Source organism: Berghia stephanieae, chromosome 3 (assembly GCF_034508935.2).
Source record: "Berghia stephanieae isolate SIO BIC M18660-M18661 chromosome 3, UCSD_Bste_1.3, whole genome shotgun sequence".
NCBI lineage: Eukaryota > Metazoa > Mollusca > Gastropoda > Nudibranchia > Aeolidiidae > Berghia > Berghia stephanieae.
In genome coordinates, this window is record NC_088362.1 from 107,887,722 (window position 1) to 107,894,819 (window position 7,098).

The window sequence follows — 7,098 nt, forward strand, 5'->3', positions numbered from 1 at the left end:
GATAATAACGTTGCCTTTTTTAAAAAACAGTTTCAGTCAGCATTACACGTTGTATATCAAGTCTTGATCGTCTGCTGGCTTAAAACCCCATGTAAAGCGCTTGGAGTACATTCATGGGATGTTATACCAGATATTGCCATGTTCTATTTTTTTTTAAAAATAGCATTAAAATGTTGGCCAGGAAACTAATCCTTCAATTATCGATTGATTCATCTTGTCAAAAACTCTCAAACCTGGGACTTCATCTCCAACTCGTTCTGTGTGAAATGGGTACGCATTTGATTCCATACAAACTATGAGTGGTGAATTAAAGATATCATAAGAATGTTTATAGATAGTATGCAGATGACGTCACTCAGGCTTTTGTTATGGTTTTTGCCATCCGCGTTTGTGAGTTGTTCTCACTAAACTGTATTAACCAGACTATAAAAGTCCATGGTTACACATAGTTTGTGTGTTGGTCCGTTATACTTCCGGATGGCAATGTTGTGAACTCCTTGGCCAAGCGCATTCTATCTATAGAGAGTCTTTCCGTGCATTCGTTTTATTTCTTAATGCTCTTAACAATGTTTTTTTCTTTTTTACAATATTGATAAGCGCATTAGGAGACGATGGAAGTGTTCTTTAATTCACAAATAGACGTCTATGCTTAAATATTAAAAGCGACTTGTTGTGATGGTGGTGATTTCACAACACCATGATGAAAACAGTTCAACACAAGTCGTATTTATTTGATAATAAATACCATTCATCACAAAAATGAAAAAAAAAATATTAGACTCTCAGTGATCTGCTTAATATTGTTATTGGGTTTGATTGTTTTGGGGGTTTTTTTATTGTTTTGTTTTTATTTGGGTTTGTTTTTTTTTTTTGGGTGGGGGGGGGGGGTGGATTTTTTTTTTGTTATTTTTTTTTTTTTTTTGTCTTTAACAAAAGGTGGGGGAGAGGGTTACGGTTTGTAAATAGATTTTAAAATGTAATATTTTATGTGATTAAAGTTGTACCTTGGAACAAGTAGATACGACTCTGGGGAAGTTGTGAACGCTTTTGTGCTATTTTTGTTTTAATCTATCTAGCTAATCAGAAAGAATATTTCGAACTGCATTTTGAAATTTACCAAAATTTGATCGAATCAAAAACAACGAAAGCATGAAAAGTCCGCGGTCACCTGTGTATGTTTACTAACTGTATCTCTCTTTGGGGGAAGGGGGGGGGGGGAGGGGTAATTATTTGATACGTGTTTCACTCCTTATCTGTTGAAAATCCTGAAATGTATTTGCCACTGCCACGAATTATATATATATATTATGCGCTTGGCTAAGAAGCTCACAATATTGGCATCCGGAAGTATAACGGACCAACACACAAAACTGTGTAACCTTGGACGTTTATAGTCTGGTTAATACAATTTAGTGAGAATTACTCATAAACGCGGATGGCAAAAAACAATAACAAAGACCTGAGTAACGTCAACTTCATACCATCTATACTGATATTTCCACAATATATGATATAATCTGAAGTGTATTTTGGAAATAGAAACCTCGTTTGATATCATCTTATACTACAAAAACGGCTGTGCTATATCTTATTCCTCGTCAATTATTTTACCTATTAACTAGTACTTTGGAAAAACACGTTTTTTTTTTAAAAAAATTTGGCCAGAAAACTCGTCCTTCAAATATCGATCGATGACCCTCATCTTGGCAAAAACAATCAAACCAGAAACTAAGGAAGACCTCGCGACGTCCCAGGTTTGAGAGTTGGTTTTTCCCCCCAAGATAATGGTCATTTAAATCGATCGGTATTAATTTGAAGGACGAGTTTTCTGGCCCTAATTTTAAATACGTGTCTTTCCAGAGTAAGGTGGTGAACTGGTTAAGCACACTCTCGGCAACATGTCCGACTAATTTGATTGTGACAGGGTGATATAATGGAAGACTTCAATTAGAAAGTAGGATATGAAGATGCTTGAACTGAAACATTATCTGGGCAAGAACAAGCAGAAACTCCGGCAGTTCCCTGGTAAAGCACAGAAATAATTAATTTAGACAGTAATGGGAAATCACTTGAACTAGAAGTCGGAACCCGATACAGTATATTGTTACTATAACAATCATCACTACCACGACCACCACCACCAACACCACCACCAACACCACCACTACTACTACCTGCCTACCTATACTACTACTACAACTACTACCACTACTATTACTGCCAACACTACTATTACTACTACTACCACCTACCTATACACTACTTATACTACAACTACTACTATTACTACTACAACTACTACCACTACTATTACTGCCAAATACTATTACACTACTCACCTACCTCCCTACTAACTACTACTACTACTATACTACTACACTACTACACTACTTACTACATACTAACTACTACTACTACTACTACTACTACTACTACTACTACTACTACTACTACTACTACTACTACTACTACTACTACTGCTGCTGCTGCTGCTGCTGTTGTTGCTGCTGCGGTTATTATTTACTAATATTATTATTTTTGACTACCTTATTCTTGGGCGAAAAATCCTTTGAACAGATAATGAAATAAAGAATTTTGAGTAACAGGCATTGGTCTAAGTCGAAGAAAGAAATCCAAGAGTTGTACATTTTTATTACCAGAGAGAAAAGATCGATTATGACCGAAGTGAATCCATATGCAGGTCTGATGCCCCAAATTGTTATGGGCCCATTGTTGTAATGGAAATACTCTCAACCCAACGTGTAGTTATGTACAGGTCTGATAACCCAAATTGTTATGGGCTCATTGTTGTAATGGAAATACTCTCAAACCAACGTAAAATATTGTCCATTACAACAATGGTTAAGTCAAGCCCAAAATTCAATTCGATTATCAAACTTGCTTATGTATGTATGTTTATTAAAACTTTTTGATTACAATTAAAACAACAGTTGTCATTAAATTATGAAACTGTTAAAATATGTGACCAATTTCAACAGAAGCAGGCCATCTTGTAAAAACAAACCCGGAAGTGTCAGATTCTGGTAGTTGAAAATACAAACCGGAAATCCGGAATATTTCGAAAAACTGGCACCCATGTTGGTTAGATTTATACTTGTTCACCTTGATTATTTTTCTGGATTTTCAGTAAGTAACGCCTTTAAAAAGGTTAAGTAGTAGTAAAACTATTCACAGTTAATCCGCCAATACCTTTCACTTATACAAGCACCAAAAATAAGTAATTGAGAAATTGAACAGAAAAAAAAACAACAAACATGAATACAAATAGGAGGGTCAATAAGTTCATTTGACCTGTCAAAGTTTAATACTTATTTCTCTCTACCACTGACAAAGAGTCTCTTTGAGAGAGAATAACGGAGTTCTATTGACTGTCAGAATCACTAGAGTAAATCATTAATCAAAAACCCTTAATCCGCTAAGAATACGGACATGGATAATAACGTGTCTGGAGATCCTGTAACCATTATTCTCATTCATGTACAACTTATCATCATTATTATCATTATTATTATTATTATTATTATTATTATTATTATCATAATCATTATTATTATTATTATTATTATTATTATTATTATTATTATTATTATTATATCATCATCATCATTATTATTATTATCATCATCATCATCATTATTATTATTATTATTATTATTATCATCATCATCATCATTATTATTATTATTATCATCATCATCATCATTATTATTATTATTATTATTATCATCATCATCATTATTATTATTATCATCATCATCATCATTATTATTATTATTATTATTATCATCATCATCATCATTATTATTATTATATCATCATCATCATCATTATTATTATTATTATTATTATTATCATTATTATTATCATAATCATTATTATTATTATTATTATTATTATTATTATTATCATCATCATCATCATCATCATTATTATTATTATCATCATCATCATCATTATTATTATTATTATTGTTATTATTTTATGAATTTTTTTAAAAAATTGGTACCCGTGGCGTCACAAACAAAATCAGGGGTGATCGTATAGTATACAAAGTGACCAGATTAATGGAATATCGAGGGGTAGCACACTTACACATTGAGGGTAAAAGAAAAGTCACATTGACTCATCCAAAACTTGTGTTTATCAGTCAGTGTGCTGAGGAATGTCGCAAAATGGAGTGACTTGTTGTGCTGATGAATGTCGTAAAATGGAGCGACTTGTTTTGTTTTTGAAAAACGTTTTGGTGTCTAGCCTTAAATTTATCCGGCTGTCATCTTTTTGGTATGTTGACAAAAAAATAATTGATATTTTATATAACGCAATATCCACTAAACGTGCTCAAAGCGCTTTACAAATAGTCCCTGACCAACAGCAATAAGTAACATAAAGAACGAGACATGACGCCTGTTAGACGATATAACAATTTTTTATTTCCGACAGAGACAACCTCTTAACGGCCAGGTACTCATTTTACACGTGAAAGAATGTGAGTAAAGAGCCTTTCCCCAAGGACTCAACTATGCGCCGAGCGAGGCTGGAACCCAGGACCTTCCGATCCGAAAGCGAGTGTCATACCACAAGACCACAGCCGCACTTTACAAGTCAATCGAAAGTTACAAACAGCACTGAGAAGTTTTTAAATATTATGAGGAGTCACTCAATTTTACGACATCCACCAGACTGATGAACACGGATGTGTGTGTGTGTGTGTGTGTGTGTGTGTGTGTGTGTGTGTGTGTGTGTGTGGGTGTGAGCGCGCGCGCGTTATCTAACACATCACTTTTACGAAATTCTCTTGTTGTTGTTGATCCCTTGATTGGGCGTGTTTGGTGGGTCGTCGTCATTTGGACTGTCTCCCCTCCCAGTCTGCCTGCATCTGCTTATGACTTGATTTGAATGCGATTCCATAATATAGAGAAGTAGTATCCACTTAATGTGCTCAAAGCGATTTACATAGGATCCCAAGCCAACAAGGTGTGGGACGATAAGAATAGCTGCTGTTACTCATACTGATATCCTGAACGTTACTTTCATTTTGGGTCAGAAAACTTGGAATTTCCTTTATCAACAGAGTTAGAAAAAACCCAACTTGTCAAACACGAGAGGTTTCAACGAGTGTGCTGCTATAATATGGTCTTGTGTTATGACACTCGCCTTCGGATCGGAAGGTCCTGAGTTCGAGCTCCGCTCAAAAGTTATATCGCCTAACAGGCTTCATGTCTCAGCCTGCATGTTAAGTGTTGCTGTTGGCTAGGGACATCTCGTAAAACACTTTGAACACGTTAAGTAGATATTGCGCTATATAAATGCTCAAGTTTTTGATTCCTATTTTTTTCCTGAACGGGCAGTTTGAGGGTCGTCTTGGTCGATCAAGACTTGGGCCCGTTTTCATGAACGAGGACTGGATTTAGTTACAGTGGAACTTCCCGATTACCACACCTCCTAATAGTGACAACCTCTTAATAGCGACAACCTCCTAATAGCGACAACCTCCTAATAGCGACAACCTCCTAATAGCGACAACCTCCGAATAACGACAACCTCCTGATAACGACATTGACCCGTGGTCCCGATTTTTTTTCTATTTAAGATCAGTAAAAAAAACCAAAAAACTCCAAATAACGACGCACTCTTTGATAAAACCTCCGAATAACGACATCATTTTGAAGAGTATGAGTACTCAAAGTTTATAAAAACGATTCCTGCTTGAACCAATGAGAACGCAGCTTTTTTTTTTACGAATCTTAGCTGATATGCATTAATAAAAACCAATACACTACAATGTTTTGTTTGTTTTTGTCAATGTTAATAAAAACTGGTCCCGCGGGCCTTACCACGCCCACTTTGTCCGCCATCTTGGAAACCTCTAAATAACGACACCTCCGGATAACGGCATAAAAACTCGGTCCCGTGGCATGTCGTTATCGGGAGGTTCCACTGTATTTACTAGTCTAGTAAATGACTTGCTAGTCTTAAACTAAACGAAGCAAGTGACTTAACAAATCGGATTTCATGAAAAAACGTTTTCTCGTCTCGGACTAGTTATGCCTAGAAGTGGGCGTTGTAAGGACGGTGACTAATTCATCTGTTTTGTGCTGGGAACATCCCGCTCTCAAGTACATGATGGCATGTAAGATACCCGCCTTCATACTATCAACACAAAATATTTCCAAAGAGGAAATTAGCAACATATCCGGTATAATAAAATATTTCGTTCTTTTTATATTTAAACTTACTTCTGTCATGATTAACCAAATCACGTGATATTGACTTTGGACTGCTAGACTACAGTGGTGTCCATGGTCTATATTTAAGACAATGAAAGTTTTAAAAAAATCAAACAAATTGAACCAAAAAAAAAAAAACCAACAAAAAAAAAAAATAAATAAAAAACAAACGGACAAAAGAGAAAGTGTATTCTGATGAATCACATTATTTCAGTAAGTTACCAAGACAGCAGAATGACTTTTGTCTCCCCTATACTTTCAAATCAGACTAGGGGTGGGTGTTCTTTGACGCCAATCCTTCGATATCTAGTCTCCCTTCATTTGCAACTCACGAGCCGATTGGAGTCAGTCTTTTTTTAGTTTTTGCTCACAAAAAGGTGTACTTACGACAATCTGCACTTATCTTATATCTTATAGTTTATTAAAACTCGATGTCAATAGCGACAGGGCACTTTTTGCCTCTGTCATTCGTAACCGACGTATTTTCCTTCCGAATCGAAACTCTCTCATCTAAAAATAGCCGCTATCTTGTTGACGCTATGATTTAACCAAGTAACTAGTCTCAGTAAGCTTGTGAATTCCTGCCTCAGCAAATGACTAAAACTTGGCTAAAATCAGTCTGAAAGTGCCGTGATTTTAGTCTGGGAATTGCGTAGTCAGCTCACATGAAATCCGATTTTTTCAAGTCCTTGACTAAAGTCAAAGATAGTCAGAGACTAAGCTCTAGTCCGCGTTCATGAAAACGGCCCCTGGAGTAAAAAAATTCAAAATGTAAATTTAAAAACTGTGTTTTGTGGAAAGACGACAGACTTTTCAATGATCTTAGTCTTAGCTCGATGAGCTGCTGTCC